General features: G+C 41.6%; 1 protein-coding gene across 11 annotated transcripts in view; it reads right to left on the reverse strand.

Moving 5' to 3' along the window:
• UBE3A (ubiquitin protein ligase E3A) overlaps positions 1-9169 on the reverse strand; it is a 97057-nt gene extending 87888 nt beyond the window's left edge. For all 11 annotated transcript variants that reach the window (XR_011461617.1, XM_070358147.1, XM_070358153.1 and 8 more), the window contains exon 1: positions 8425-9169. The gene's annotated coding sequence lies outside the window, so the exon portion shown is untranslated. The remainder of the gene's footprint in view (positions 1-8424) is intronic.
• Positions 9170-17429: the final 8260 nt, after the last annotated feature.

The raw sequence follows: 17429 nt of genomic DNA on the forward strand, positions 1-17429 counted from the left end.
AATATACTACACTGGGTAATAATTAAATTTAAAGAAATAGAAGACTTTAAATGAAGAAATCTAGTTTTAGGTATATAGAAGTCTAACATCAGTTCAGCTTTTCTATTACACTTAAATGTTCTCAATTTCAACATTATATCAACTTTTAAGAAGCAGTTCCATTTTACCAAGCACAATATACCCCTATGTTAGCTACCAATTTTATCCATTTAATTTTCTATTTTCCTTTTCTATCCTTTAAACATGTTTAATATGCCCTAGTCCATTTAGGCTGCTTATTTAACAAAATACCATAGACTGGATGGTGTATAAACAACAGAAATTTATTTCTCACAGTTCTGGAGCCAGAAGTCCAAATTAAAGCACCAACAGATTTGATATCTGGCGAGAATCAGCTTCCTGCTTCATAGATGATGGTCTTCTGGCTATATCCTCACAGGACAGAAAAAGGGAAGGAGCTCTTTGGAGTTTTTCAAATGGCACTAATTCCATCAGAAGGGCTCCATTCTGAAAACCTTATCACCTCCCAAAGGCCCCCACCACTTAATGCCATCACAATGGCAGCAGGGTGAGCAGGGGTGTTAGGAGGAGGGGTGTTAGGATTTCAATATATGAATGGGGGGTGAGGGGCAGTACAGAAACTCTCTCATAGCCACAGCAAAATGTATAAAAAATTTAATATGAATGAGGCAGCTTCACTAATTAGGAAAGCATCTCATTTCTAAAGAGCTCTACATTTGGATTATCTTTAACAGCATAGTTTTCCATAACCAACACAGAATACAACTCACCTCAGAAAACTAGAAAAATTTTATTTAATTATCCTTTGTGTGAAATAGGGTTTATCAATCAGTATACATGTCAAATATAACAGCTGCTGAAAAGACACCTTTTGTTTTTAATTCTCAAAACAAAAACTTAACTTATTAGCAAAGGTAAATATTTAGTATCCTTATTCATGGCACACCATAAATAAAATTCCTAAAAAAAATACCAAGGTAATAAGCTGGAAATTAACCTGCATTTCTCCCTGTGACCTATTAGTTCTATATAGAAAACACTGCTGAGCGTCTCATCCTTTCCCTTCCGAAGAACAGAATTACGCTTTACATATAAGAGATTAATAAAGTATTTTTTGGAAAGTATGAAGAAATTCCTATAGTGGTATCTGCAGTGCTAGAGCAATCATCTGAGAGGAAAGTAAAGAACATCACTTTTAGAAAGGGTGCTAGAGAGTACAAAGAAGTGACAAAATGTGACACTTGTCCATACAGAGTGGTACACACATAATCATTATATTATTCTCTGTACTGTCTGTATGTTTATCTGTATGTTTGGAAGGAAAATTCAGGATTTACTCTGCATCACAAAGAATATAAAAATAAATGAGTTAGCATATTGGCTGTATCTCACAAGGGCAATTTTTTTTTTAACTCAAAGATAATTGCTTTACAGTACTGCACTGGTTTCTATCAAACATCAACATGAATCAGCCATAGGTTGACCGATGCCCCGCCCACTTGAATATCTGTTTTAAAACAGGGTAAAAACTCATCTGCATGGGATAAATACATACACCTCCCCATTCCAGCCCTGTAGGTTGTTACAGAGCCCCATTAGAGTTCCCTGAGTCACACAGCAAATTCCCATTGGCTATGTATATATGGTAATAACGTTTCCACCTGATTCTCTCCACCACACCTCCCACCCTTTCCTTTCCCCCCATCCCCAAGCTGCATCGCTAAGTCTGTTTTCAACATCTGTGTCTCCATTGCTGCTCTGCAAATAGGGTCATCAGTACCATCTTTCTAGATTCCAAATACATGCTTTAGTATACAATAACTGTTTTTCTCTTTCTGACTTACTTCACTCTGTATAATAGGCTCTAGGTTCATCCACCTCATTAGGACTGACTCAAATGTGTGCCTTTTATGGCTGAGTAATATTCCCTTGTATATATGCACCACAGCTTCTTTATCCATTTATCTGTTGATGGCCCTCTAGGTTGCTTCCACGTCCTAGCTACCGTAAATAGGGCTGCAATCAACACTGGGTCACATGTGTCTTTTTTCAATTTTAGTTTCCTCAGGGTATATGCCTAGTAGTGGGATTGCTGGGTCATATGGTTTTATTCCTAGTTTTTTAAGGAATCTCCACACTGCTCCCCATAGTGGCTATATCAATTTACATTCCTCCCAACAGTACAAGAATTTTCTCCACACCCACTGCAGCATTTACTGTTTGTAGATTTTTTGATGATAGCACTCTGACAGGTCACAAGGGCAATTCTAAGAGTACCTTCTCACGTTCAAGAGGGAGGCTGCTGTCCATGTGCCACAACTAGAGCCTGCACACTCCAGAGCCCACATACCATAACTAGAGAAGCCACACAGCCGTGAAGACCCAACACAACCAAACCAGAAACAAAAAAAGAGGGAAGGCGCTGAGGTAGAAGTCTACTTGAACTTGAAATGGATAACCTGTTCTTTTTGATACAAGGAGACAAAAGTTATCAAATGAAAAATCATGGGTAAAGTAACTGGCAACATCTTCATTCAGCCTCCAGCTACATAATTTGTGTGCAGCACTACTTTTCTTAAATGTGAAATTTTGAATTACTGAAATTATGTAAAAAGGGCACCTATTAAGAACTAAAAAAGAGCTACAAGCCTACACACCACAAAGAGGTGAAAAAAAGTTTCATGTTTTATTTCTGTAACATAAAGGGATCTGTGCTTGACTAACCTCAACTGATACCAACGGGTACAAAAGATCAACTTCTGGAACACAATGAGAGAAAAGTCACCACAGTATTCTCCACACTGGCTAGCCAAGAGTTTCACTGAAAGAAGAGTTTTATCCTACTTGTGTAAGTGTTTAGAGCTCCTATACCACCACCTTCATGCTTTATTTGCAGCACAGATGCTGACTTTAATTAATGTGTGAAGTCTTACATAGGATTCTCTTCTACAATCCATATATGACAGAAGATTCCAGCAGCTTTCCTAAAACTGAACTTCAGGAATAATCTTATCTAGTAAGACACTAGGAAGATTGGAATAGGAAATCGCAACCCACTCCAGGATTCTTGTCTGGAAAATTCCATGGACAGAGGACCTTGGCAGGCTTCAGTCCAAAGAGTCGCCAAGAGGAAGGACAGAACCATTGAGTAAAAGCACAGTAAGATTCTGTCTCCAAAACTTTTTCTTTCAGGTCAACCTTATAATTCACTTATTATTATCACAAAAAGAGAGGTCAAAAGTAAAGCAAATTACAGAAGTGATTTGACTTTGGACTAACAATACTATTAAGATCTTCTGTTTATTTCTAATGTATTACCAAATATAAAATAAATTCACATACTAAGTACTTCCCCAAATAATATTTCTACGGAAAGGTTAAAAATTTAAGTAGAGAAAACATGAAAATATACCAAGGTTCCAATCACCTGTCCATTACTAATCAACTTGTTTTCTCGGGCAAATCACTAACTCAGTTATAAGGTCACTTTGTAGTTATGAATCTACTTTTTCGAGAATGATCTCATTTGAAAATCATAACCCTCAGAAACAAATCACCTTTACTTGACAGGAGAGCCAAGGCTTTGAATGCTAAATGGCTTGTTCATACCCACTAGGAAATTAGAGAAGAATGAACCCACGATCTTCTGACACCAAACTTAGTGTTTCTTCCTCCACATCAATGGTTCTCCACAGCTTCCGTTCACAGAACCTGTGGAGACTCTGAAGCACTTAGAATTTCATATATAATTTTAGGATGTTCACAGTCACAAGACTTAGAATCAAGCAGTAATAACTGTCAGCTAAATTTCATGTGCAAAATGTAGTAGTCAAAAAAGAAAATACTAGCCTTACTTCTTTTTCAAATAGACCTGTACTTCATGATCTTCTTTTAACTTCCTATCCATAATGCTATTTATATGTTAAAGATAAGAGATAACTTAGATCAAAGCACTGTAAGTGACATTTCTGAGATTAAATGAAAAGTTAGCAAAGAAATTTATCATGTATTTATTAATAAGCCACCTCATTAAAAATCTGTTTAACTAGAATCTTTAAGTATTTCAAACATTGCACATTTTGAACATAGGATATAGGCTTGTATATTACCACTACTTCCACTTACTACAATTTTTCTTTATTTCCTATATTAGAAGAAAAAGTCCCATTTCCTCCAGTAACTGCTATGGTCAGAAAAGGCATCTTGTTGAAGGCTGTTTTCTACTAATATCATGTGTGTGTGCTGTCATATTGTTGACCCCATGGACTGTAGACAGCCAGGCTCCTCAGTCCATGGAATTTTCCAGGCAAGAATACTGGAGTGGGTTGCCATTTCCTACTCCAGGGCATCTTCCCAACCCCCGTTTCTTGGGTCTCCTGCATTGGCAGGCAGATTCTTTACCACTATGCCACTTGGGCAGTGATATTCTACTAATGGTATGATATTCTACTAATATTATCAGATCAGATCAGTCGCTCAGTCGTGTTCGTCTCTTTGCAACCCCATGAATCACAGCACGCCAGGCCTCCCTGTCCATCACCAATTCCCGGAGTTCACTCAGACTCACGTCCATCGAGTCAGTGATGCCATCCAGCCATCTCATCCTCTGTCGGCCCCTTCTCCTCTTGCCCCCCAATCCCTCCCAGCATCAGAGTCTTTTCCAATGAGTCAACTCTATTATAGAAAACATGTAACTGCAAAAAGGTGGGTGAGTATTCTCAAAGCCAAGTTTAACACTCCTCCCAACAGACAGGACAAAACAGTACCATTGTGTGCAGAGTCCTGAACTAGGGTCCAGAGGCTCAAAATGTGCCCTGGCTCTGCCACCTGGTGACTTTAAGAAAATCATTTTAAAGGTCTGCAATTCAATTTCCTCATGTATAAAACAAGAATAGCCCCACTTAGGCCTACAATGGGCTTCCCCGATAGCTCAGTTGGTAAAGAATCCACCTGCAATGCAGGAGACCCCGGTTCGATTCCTGGGTCAGGAAGATCCCCTGGAGAAGGGATAGGCTACCCACTCCAGTATTCTTGGGTCTCCCTTGTGGCTCAGCTGGTAAAGAATCCGCCTCCAATTGTGGAGACCTGGGTTTGATCCCTGGGTTGGGAAGATCCCCTAGAGAAGGGAAAGGCTACTCACTCCAGTATTCTGGCCCGGAGAACTCCATGGACTGTATAATCCATGGGGTCGCAAAGAATCAGATACAACTGAGTGACTTTCATTTTCAGGCCTACAACTCCTATGAATTTATAACCAGATGACAGAATGACAATCATCTCAGAAAAATACCAGAGTACAAACAGGCAACTGCCAAAGTAAGTTTATTTTCTTTATACATATACATACACACACACACACACACACACACACACACTATGTGCCAGATTGGAGTGGAGGATTAGGACTGAAATATGAAGAATCTAACATGTGACAAGACAGTATATAAAGGAAGGAGTGCAGCAATATTCTTTAGAAAAGAGCTGGGAGGAGGAGGCGTTGAGTCCACAGACCTGCCGAAGGATTAGAAGGGCGCCAGGAGAATGTAGTTCCATTATTTGACAGACTTTCACAAAACATGGTGTTATGTGGAGGAGGTCACTAGGACTGCGCACTTTCAAAAGACAGAGACGTAAGTCTTGTCTTTATAGTCCTTACACCTAGCTCAGCTCAGAGTAGCCACAGTAGATGCCTAATAAATGTTAGCTAACTATTTACTGATAACTAAGTCACCCATACTCTGGTCACACACTCCCTGGTAAACAACAGGAGTCCTTGCCCTTAAAGACTGAGTTCAAAACCAGTGAGCAAGAAAAACAATGTAGAGGATAATATGCTAGAGTCCACTATAGATAAGGTGATTTAAAAACATTTAGAAAAACTGAGCAGGAAGACGTCAAAGGATATTACTTCCACGTGCCTATGTGATGGGCATTTCACGTACTTTAACCCTCACAACTCTAAGCTTCACCACCCCATTTTACAGATGACAAAACTTGCAGCTCAAAATTAAGTCACTTGTTAAGTGTCAGACAACTAGAGAAAGCCAGAATCAGAAGCAGGATCTAATTCCAAAGCTATTTTCACTATACACACCATAAGGTCTTTGGTTTTTAGACTTTACATTTGTAGTGGAGAGAGAGCACGGACTGCCAAAATCAGCCAAACCTTTGTTGTCCTGAATCATCATGAAAAGAGCATCTAAGACTTTACCCAAGCATTTTAACTGAAAAAAAAATCACTTCTGAAAATCTGTCTTCATAAAAATAAGAAAAATTTTTAATAGCTGCATATGTACTTAATGTCATGTTTCTACATTTTGACCTATACAAGTATTGGTCTAAACAAAAGGGCAAAACATGACTGAAGAACATAACAAGCAATCATTTAAGAAAACAGAAACTTACTTGTAAGTACCCTTTCAAGTGCTCAGGTTGAAAAATGTAGGTTTTGATCCAAAGTTTTGGATTATTTCACTGACTGCATATTGAGAGAAACAATAAATTACTCCAAATATTTAGGGGAGAGAGGACTGTTTTTGGAGGGGAGAGTGGAGGAGTCATTTAGAAACGATCTATAGTGTGGGGAATAAGACTGATTAAATGTTACATGTCAGAGACACCAGTTAGGCACCCAATAAATCCTGTTAAATGGGCTGGGCAAGTGGGATGACAAAGTATCTTCCTTTCACTTCTGACTGACTACACAAGTTATTTTTTGAAACATGAAAAAAAAAAAAAAAAACCCGGCAAATTTAAGAAATATTAAAGAAAAGCAGCTCATAAAACTTGTGAAAAGGAATTACAATATTGTAATTTGCATCTCTGTGTAAAGCTAAAACTCCTCAGTAACCCAGCAATATCAGAGGATGGTGTACATGCTACTAACCACATTAATGCTAGTTAGCAAATACTGACACAGTAAGACTTTCATAGTTTACATTGTAATTTTATAAACAGACATCATTATTTCTTGAAGCCACCTCTTGTTTCTGTTCTGTCATGATTACCAGCTTAACGGGGTTCTGGTCATTCTTAGGGCTTTATCAGCACCATCATTAATATTCATTTCATTAAAAATGTGATATGTAGCTCAGATTTATAAGCAGGATCTAATTCTAAAGTTATTTCCACTTCTTTTTATCTTCCTAAACTTTTTCACGTGGTTTACAAAACAATCTCTTAGGTAAGGGTACTTACTAGTCAAGAGGTGTGAGATAAACACTTCTCATCCTTCTTGTCCAATTCATTTGACATGATTTACTGGGTACTTCAAGTGCATTTCACAGGAAACTTTTTAACAGGTGCACTTCTGAAGTTTAGGTCATTTCCATTTAAACCTCCCTTCTCCGCGCCCCCCCCCCACGCCCCCGCCAAAAATCTGGAGTAATTTCCTTTTCTTCAATATTGCAGACAGTGGAATGATCCGAAATTATGGGTCATACCCGAATTCCCTTCTGATTGATGGAAGGTAACTTTGGACTGTAAATCCCCCATATGCCATTAATTTACCTTTTCAGCAGCACCCTAACCACTTACTAAGTATAATACCAAACAGGCTTTGTAATTATTTTTTAACATGTGCACAGGATTTTTCAAAAAAATTCGGAAACTAAATTATCTTTCAAAGATCCTAAGACTAACCAAACAGCGTCCATATTAAAATTACTTTTAACAATTTTATGGACTAAAACTAAAACGTCTGTCGCATTAACAGCAAAACCCTCCAACACCATTACGAGTCCCTTTTATTTTCACAACTGGAAAAAAAGCGGGGCGGGGGAGGGGGGGGGGGCGCTGAAGGTTTGCATTTAATGTTTCCAGCAAACCCAGTAGCTCAGGTTTAATTTCAGAATCGCGATGAGTTCTGAGGACACAATCCTTACGCTTGATTTACCACTTCATTCGCCCTCCCTCCCCAAGAGTCCACCCCTCAAAAACCCCAACCCGCCAAACCACACATCTAAACACTTCTTCACCCGTAAGGCCCAAACCCCGAAAACGGCCAGAGTCAGAGCTCCCCTAGGGCGGAGGAGGCCAGCCGGCCCGTAGCCCTGGGCCCGGGCCGGAGGGGCGAGCCCGCTCGGAGAAGGGCCACCTACCGACTGCCCGCACGCCCCGCCCCGGGCCCGCTCGCGTCCTCTCGGGCGACGAAACCCTCCCTCCGGCGGCGCCCAGCCAGTACTGACAGTCACGGTGGCCGCCGCGGCGGGCAGAAAGAGGCCTAGTCCTGGCACCGGCCTCTCCAGACCGCGCGCGCCCTGCGCACCCGCCCCGGAGGCGGCGGGCGTCCCTGCCCTCGCCGGGGCCGGCCCCGCAGGGCACTCGGGCGGCCGCGGGGACAAAGCGGGCGCCGCCGGCCCGGGCCCGTCCTCCTCGGCGCAGGCCGTCCTCGGCCGCACTGACCTGTCGTCGCCCCCGCGCCTGGGCCACGGCCCCCGCAGCAGCGGCCGCCTCGCTGGTCGTCGTCGCCCTCGCCCGCCGCCTCCGCCCGCCACCGCCTCGTTCCCTGTCGCTGCCGCCACCGCCGGCGCTCATGCGGGACCCGCGCTTCGTTCTCCGGAGTCCGAGACCGGGAAAGGGGGCGCAGCGGCCGCAAAAAGCCCCGCGCCCGCCGCCCGCCGCCGCTCCACCGCTGTCCGTCCGCACCGGGGGTCACAGGGCCCGCCCGCGGGGCTCAGAGCGAGCGCAGAGGGGCCCTCCTGTAAGGATCGGAGGAGCCGAGGGAGGCGCCGCCGCCCGCGGGTTCAGCGCCCGTCGGCAGAAGCGAAGCGCAAGTCGGCGCGGCGGCGGATGGCGAGCGCCCGAGCCGGCGGAGGGCTACGCAGAGGCGGGGTGCGCAAGTGAGCGGAGGGCGCTGTGTCGATGCTCTCGCGAAGGCGAGTCGGGCTCTACCTCTCCTGCAGTCACCCCGAGCCGAGCGCCACCATCTTGGAAAAAACGCGGATCTCGCGGCCGCGGCGCAAGCCGGGAGGACTGGCTGGGCGGGCCGAGTATCCCGGCAGGCAGCGCGCACCTCCTGGCCCGGCGAGGGCTCCCTGCCTGGACGCAGGGGCGCGGGGCGGAGCCGGGGCGCGCGCGGGAGGGCGCTGCGCTCTACTCCGCCCCAAATCGTCGGCTCCGCCCCCCTCCTGCTTGCCGTCGTCGCAGCGCAAAGGCGGCTGGGAAAGGGAAGTGGCTCGCTGGCTGCTCCTCGCAGTCCCACCAGGGACGGTCGCCATCTTTGCACCGAGGAGAGGGGGCAGTTCCTCTTTAAAGCCCCTGCGGTCTGTTCCCTGACAGAAAGCAGGCGGTACACTTGGGACATCCCCTGGAGCCCTCCGGACTGTTGGAGAGCCCTGTGGGCTATCTAACCAGGAAACGTGCTTGAAGTTGGACGTTCCCGATTTTGTTGGGAAATCGCTTCTGAAATTTCGCCAAGCGGTTTTGGTAGCTGCCAACCTCACAGTGGGACAGAGCCCTTCATAGCCTAGGTCGCCGACCCCGACCCCTTTGTGCTTTGAGTTGCTTTTGTAAACATTGCAGTAGTAGACCGAGAGTGCGGACCAGCTTTCTTTCAAGGGACCAAGGTCATCTGCTTAGGACTTTTGCCTGCAAACGGTGTGTCACTAGTTTACGGGAAGGTAAAACCTGTCTCTTGCAATTTTGACATTCCGTAGATTGTCGATAAAGAGAAAGTGGCCCCTTGATTGACCCCAGCTGGATACAGGCTAATTCTGATCTGTTTGACTGAATCCATGTAAAGCCGTGCATCTTGAGTTAGGGCTCTGAAGCACTTATTAGCAAAGCTATAATGGGGTCACTAACAATTCAGTCTTAAGGTTTGCAGCTTTTGCTGCTAAGTCCATAAAATTCTGTATTACCAGCAAAAATCCTTTTTATCTAGTATTCAAACTTTGTATGTCAACAGCCATATATAGTAGTGAATTTAACTGTCATTCTTAGACCATCTGTTTTATAGAATCATATATATATGTATACACACACACATACTGCTTCCCAACAAAAAAAGAAAAATAATCTAGTGGAATTTTAAATTATTAAGGAATAATTCACCAGGGAAGCCCATTCTGAAATAACTAATGATAAATGACAGTGTTAAGTCGTGTCCAATTTTAACTTCGTTCCTTATTCTTTTTTCATTTCTTTCAATTACAGATTCGCATTTGGAAACTCAGCTATGTTTTATGGGCGAGACTAGTTAAAATTAGTGTCAAGGATTTATCTTTGCATGTTATCAAAATAGGCAAATGAGAAATTTTAAAGATGGCATTAAAATGTTACTACAATATCTAGCATGTGAAGATTCTTTTAGCAATTCTATTTCCTGTTAAGTAAAAATTAAATAAATGAAATGTAAGTCTAAAAATAATAAGTATATCAAACATGGCAGAAAACCCTGAGTTCCAAGAAAATTAAAGACAAGAGAAACCTGCTCTTAGTTAAATGTCTTAAATGCTGATTCTTTACTAAGATCAAAAAGGATCCCAATTCCTCCTTGGAATCTGGAGAAATATAGCCCTTTTAGCTTGTTAATATTAAATAGGCATTCTTACCTATGTCAGACTTATTTCAAAAACCCACTGTACTCTTTGCCTTGTTCATTTTCAAATTTCAAAAATTTGTTGATGTATGGCAAAACCAATACAATATTGTAAAGTAAAAAAAGAAAAAAAAATAAAAAATTTTGCTGGTAGAAATTAGCAACATGAACTTTGTCAGGAATCCTTAGAATCCTAATAGTGTTCCATCTCCATATATATCAGATTTTATGAATAAATTTTTTCCCAAGTCAGACCCATATTTTCCTTCAGGTATGTTTTCCCAGGAAAACAACTTACTACCTACTAAGTTAAGTAATAAATTTGTTTGACTATTCTACGCAAAATGAGACCCAGTAGTTTCCAAGTTTCCCATTTCAGTGTAAAGTTAAAGGAGCGGTTTAATTTTTTTTTCATATAGCTCATTAATTCCTTTAACAAACTTTGAACTTCTACTGTTTACCAAGATCTGTGCCAGGCTTTGAAAACAATAAAAGATCAACAATCCCTATCCTTGCCCTCAAGAACTCACAGTCCAAGAGGAAATCACACCAGTAAAATGACATTTTTTTTTCAAAATAACCCAACAGTTTTTATGAAAGTTTGCTCTAGATTGCTGATGAAGTTTTGTGTTTTTTTTTTTAAATGGCCGTTTTGGTGCTCAGAATTTCTTTTTGATGTGAGTCACAACAGATGAATCAAAATGCATAGACAATTTTTTATTCCCTAGCATGCCTCTGGAATCAGGAGGAAGCTGAAAGAATAGAACAAAAAATGGTCAGATACAGTGGGATGAAAGTTACTGTTGCTATATTTAGGTTACATCAAAATGTTACACACACAACTGTAGAAAAAGACTAGGGTTTCAGTATACGAGTTCAGTTCAGTTGAGTCGCTCAGTCGTTTCCGACTCTTTGCGACCCCATGAATCGCAGCATGCCAGGCCTCCCTGTCCATCACCAACTCCCGGAGTTCACTCAGACTCACGTCCATCGAGTCAGTGATGCCATCCAGCCATCTCATCCTCTGTCCCCTTATCCTCCTGCCCCCAATCCCTCCCAGCATTAGAGTCTTTTCCAATGAGTCAACTCTTCACATGAGGTGGCCAAAGTACTGGAGTTTCAGCTTCAGATTCATTCCTTCCAAAGAAATCCCAGGGCTGATCTCCTTCAGAATGGACTGGTTGGATCTCCTTGCAGTCCAAGGGACTCTCAAGAGTCTTCTCCAACACCACAGTTCAAAAGCATCAATTCTTCGGCACTCAGCTTTCTTCACAGTCCAACTCTCACATCCATACATGACCACAGGAAAAACCATAGCCTTGACTAGATGGACCTTTGTTGACAAAGTAATGTCTCTGCTTTTGAATATGCTATCTAGGTTGGTCATAATTTTCCTTCCAAGGAGTAAGCATCTTTTAATTTCATGGCTGCAGTCACCATCTGCAGTGATTTTGTCTGACATTGTTCCCACTGTTTCCCCATCTATTTCCCATGAAGTGATAGGACCAGATGCCATGATCTTTGTTTTCTGAATGTTGAGCTTTAAGCCAACTTTTTCACTCTCCTCTTTCACTTTCATCAAGAGGCTTTTTAGTTCCTCTTCACTGTCTGCCATAAGGGTGGTGTCATCTGCATATCTGAGGTTATTGATATTTCTCCCAGCAATCTTGATTCCAGCTTGTGCTTCTTCCAGCCCAGCATTTCTCATGATGTACTCTGCATATAAGTTAAATAAGCAGGGTGACAAACATACAGCCTTGACGTACTCCTTTTCCTATTTGGAACCAGTCTGTTCCATGTCCAGTTCTAACTGTTGCTTCCTGACAGTAGCTCTCCATATTTAAGAAACTGTTGTAGCGAAATACTGTGAAGACCATTGCCTGACAGGACAAGTGCTCAGCAAATTGTAGTGCTTAGTACTAGCAGTAGTGACCGTTTATCATTACAGACTCCAGGCATAAACTCCTTCACTCGTTCACCTTTGTTCCTACAGATTACCCAAATTTGCATTTCCCTTGATCTTCTGTCTTAAAGCACGAGCCATTCTTCTTCCTTTCTAGAGCTAATGCATATGGGAGTTATGTGCGTCTCAAGACTTAATCCCTCTCCTATTAATTCCTTCTCTTATTCATTAATTCTCCTCTTAACTTTGTTCATTTTGGAAGAGCTATCAGATTGCCGTTTGCTTCCAAGTCCCTCTTCAACTACTGAAATGTAGTATTTGCTCCCATTTTACTATATATATTGCTTGTATTTATGTCAGTAATGGCACAATGACCAAATTTAAAAGTTGCTTTTCAGTTTTCATGGTATCTGACCTCTTTGCAACCTTCCACATTGCTAATCTACTGGAAACTGCTCCTTTGATTCCATCATGCTGAGATCTCCATCCTCTTCTCCTGTGTCTTAGATTACTCCTTCTCAAATCTTCTTTACAGAATGCTAGTCTTCTCTGCTTTTGATACTCTTGACCCACCATTTTTACACAGTTGCTCACAAAACTTGTTTATGTATATTCTGTGTGTGTGCATGAGTGCTTGCTCAGTTGTGTCCAACTCTGTGCAACCCCATGGACTGTAGCCCACCAGACTCCTCTGTCCATGGAATTCTGGCAAGAATACTGGAGTGGGTTGCCATTCCTTTCTCCAGGGATCTTCCTGACCCAGGGATCAAACCCAGGTCTTCTGCATTGCAGGAAGATTCTTGACTGAATGAGCCACCAGAGATCACATATGTCAGTCAGAAATCCAAGTCTGAATCTTGGACACTGACCTCACTCAGATACTTCAGACATCTATCTTCAACTGCTTATTGGAAATTTGTACTGAATGTCCTACATTCACCTCACATTCATTCACATCTGAAACCAAACTGCTGACTGTGCCCCATTTTCCTTCATTCACTGAGATGTGGATAATTGTGAAGAAAAGAGGGTTTTGGAAGAATAAGCAGGAATTGGTTTTTTAAAATGTTAAATTTGAGATGCCTGTATGTCTGCAGTACAGAGTGATTGCTAGTTGGCCCCTAAAGTGCACTCTCCTCTTCATCCATGATAGTAGCACACCTGGCCAGATCCATGGTTTCCTATAATAAACTCTGTAGGTGTAGCTGTGTCACTGTTCTGGCTAGTGGGATGTGAGCAGAAATGATGTGAGCAACTTCACAATCATACTGTAAAAGAAATGAGATGCTCCTTTCTCTCTGTCCATTTCTGATGGTTGGAGTGTGGTAGGGTTGTGAGCTAGAGCAATAGGATGGACCCCAAGGATTTTGAGTCACAACTTGTATACCAGTGTGAACTTTGGTGTGAGTTCCTAACCCTGTAATAAGCCATGGTTACTCTAGATACCTTTCACTGCAGCTATCTTTGTATCCTTATATCCAAATGAAATCAAGGAAGCAGCTGAATGTAGGCATCTGTAGTTAGGGTTGAATGAAACGAAATCATCCTACATTCCCTGACTTGATTGATGACTCCACCATCTGTGGTAGTCCCCAATCATAATATTAGTAATACTAGACTTTCTCTTCCGAGAAGGCAGTGGCAACCCACTCCAATACTCTTGCCTGGAAAATCCCATGGATGGAGGAGCCTGGTAGACTGCAGTTCATGGGGTCGCTACGAGTCAGACATGACTGAGTGACTTCACTTTCACTTTTCACTTTGATGCATTGGAGAAGGAAATGGCAACCCACTCCAGTGTTCTTGCCTGGAGAATCCCAGGGATGGGGGAGCCTGGTAGGCTGCGGTCTATGGGGTCGCACAGAGTCGGACACAACTGAAGTGACTTAGCAGCAGCAGCAGCAGCAGCAGCAGCAGCAGCCTTTCTCTTCCTCACTCTGCAGACAATTAGGAAGCAAAGTTATATGTGCCTTAACACATTGGTTTTAGAATTAGCGTAGCAAAGTGGTTAAGAGCATAGGCTCACAATTTATTAACAACTGCAAAAATGCTGACTAAAATCATAAACCCCTCTCTGATTTGGGTCTCTTATCTGTAAGATGGGGTTGTCATGAGGATTAAATGTTAATATACATAAAAGCACCTAGAATGAGTGGGTACGTAGTATAAGCTCAATAAAGATGAGCTTTTTATTATCCCATGGAAATCCCAGTACTGCCACTTACCAAATATAAAGACTTTAATTAAATATTCAATTAATCTCTCTGTTTCCTTATCAGTGAAGTAGGAAAAATGGTAGTAGCCTCATCAGGCTACTGTGGAGAGTGAACAGGGACAGTACCTGTGAAGTGTTTCGTGCCTAGCATATGGGAAGTGCTCAATAAATGGTAGTAGTCACTATTATTGATATTCATTGTTATTCATTATCCATTCAATAATAATATCATTATTATTATCATAACATCCATTTCCTTCCGCTGCTGCTACCATAATTTAGACCCTTAGTGTTTCTTACTTGAACCAGAATATAAGCTTCAGAAGGGTTAGAACGGCAGGGACATTTTATCTTATTATTATTGTAGCCCTAACACAATGCTGATACAGTACTTTCCTAGATGGGAAAAAAGCTCCTCATCATGGAATTTTTGTTTAACTTTTATTTTATATTGAAGTATAGCCAATTAGCTATACATATCACACAATGTATGATAGTTTCAGATGGATAGCAAAGGGGCTCAGCCATACATATACATGTAGATGGAATGTTTTTTAAAGAAACGTGGATCTTAATGCTCCCTTGCTTGAATATATCAGTGGCTCTTCATAGCCTTCTGAAAAGTGTTCAAACTCCAAGAACAAGGCCTACTGGAGATGGGGCCTGCCTCCTAGCCCTATTTCCTTCCACTCCCCTCATGGATACTTCCTGAAGTGATACAAACTTGAGAGTCATTTGGAGCCCTTTTGCCTGCAGTTTGTTCTTGTAGACAACTCCAAGCACGTCCTCTGAGAAGCCTCTCTAACATTTTCAGGTGGGATTGTTGCTCACACCAGTTCTTCCTATCATGTCACTTTGCACAATCATGCTGTGCTGTGCTTACAGTTCTATCTCCACTCAAGTTCCTTGAGAGAGGAGAGTCCCTTTGGCTTCCTTTTTGTTCCCAGTGTGTATCTCAGTAGCTGAAACTTGGCACGTCCTCAAGAAGTGTTTGAATGAATGAGCTAATGTATGGTAAAGTAGTGTATCTTTGCATATTTTGCTTTTCAGTGGAGTCAAGCAGAGATACAAGGTGCAGAGCTGTCTGCCTGTACAATTTAGTGGGGACAGAAAAATCAGGCAAATTTATTGTAAGATGTTTTAACTTGTGAACTCCAGCAACTACGTAAGCAACAATATAAGTCTTTAAACTTTCAGGACCTTAATATTATGTATAAAACTAAGATAGTGAACAAGATAACCCACAAAATTCTTTTTTGAATTTATCTGACGGTGTCAGGTCTTACTTCCAGCTCTCAACTCTTCCATTCTTAGTCGCTGCATGCAGGGTCTCTGTGGCAGCACGTGCATTCCCTGACCAGGGCAGCCTGCACTGGGAGCTCAGACTCCCAGCCACCAGACCACCAGGGACATCCAAACTTACACAATTCTCTTAAATCTGTAACTTATTCAACCACTAATTTTCCCTGACTACAGATGTATCTAAGACTACTTAAGAAGTCATTCAAGCAAGAACCTGGAACTCATTAAATCATGCTTTGACTGTGGTCATTTCAGTCTTTTTGCCTGCCTTACCCAACTGGAGAGTAGCTGGAAAAGAGGAGTTTGATTAAATGGTGGTTGCTGCATTCACACTGAATTCTATCTCTAATACCATTTTTAAGATATATCATACTGATTCTTACAGGAACTCTAATAATTTTTTATATCAAAGGAAAACACTGGTTAAATAAAATCTTTGTTATTAAAAATAGTGCAGACACCTGTACTTACTGGTTTGGGGGGGAACCTCAACTAAAAATATCTAGCAAGGTAAGAATCATGAATATAGTTTGCAATTGATAAGCAATAATTTTTATTCTTGCTTGACTCTAACAACAGAATACAAAATTACCAAAATGATAAAAATTTACTATGGGATTTTTTTTTGGTATTGCTTGAAACAAAACTTGCCTTCTTTTGGTTGTTTTTAGTTTTGTTTTGTGACAGCAAACCATCCTTATAAAAAGACAAAGTTTTTATGAGATAGTAATGTAGATATTATTCATGACATGAAATATTTTATATTGCTTCTTTTTTATTAGATTGGTGCAAACATAATTGTAGTTTCAGTTTGTAATTTATTGTAAATAGGCTCAAATGCATCTTTATTATAATAATCAAAATAGGAACCATTACAATGAGGAACCATAACAAAATAGGAACCATTACAAACACACTTTTGCCAACAAGAAATAAGCTTATTCCTGTATCATAAAAATCCATGCTTTGAGAGTCAACAAACTCTTGGAAAGCATTTTCTGCCTCCTGTTGGTTGTGCAAGCATTTTCCCTGCCAAAAGTTGTCAAGATGCTTGAAGAACTAGTCGGAAAGAGGTCAGGTGAATTAGAGGATGAGGCAAAATGTCATAGCCTGATTCATTCAAACTTTGAAATGTTGGTTGTGTGACATGCAGTTGGGCATTGGTCATGCAGAATTGGGCCTTTTCTGTTGACCAATGCTGGCTGCAGGAATTGCAGTTTTCCATGTACCTCATTAATTTGCTGAGCATTCTTCTCAGGCCTAATGGTTTCACTGGGATTCAGAAAGATGTGGTTGATTAGACCAGCAGCAGACCACTAAGCAGTGACCATGATCATTTTTGGGTGCAAAAACCCCACATTTTTTTGGCATTAGAAAGTGCTTTGGAGCTTCTTCTCACTCCAACTACCGAGGTGGTCATCACTGATTGTCATATAAAATCCACTTTT

This window comes from Bos mutus, chromosome 21 (assembly GCF_027580195.1).
Source record: "Bos mutus isolate GX-2022 chromosome 21, NWIPB_WYAK_1.1, whole genome shotgun sequence".
Taxonomy (NCBI): domain Eukaryota; kingdom Metazoa; phylum Chordata; class Mammalia; order Artiodactyla; family Bovidae; genus Bos; species Bos mutus.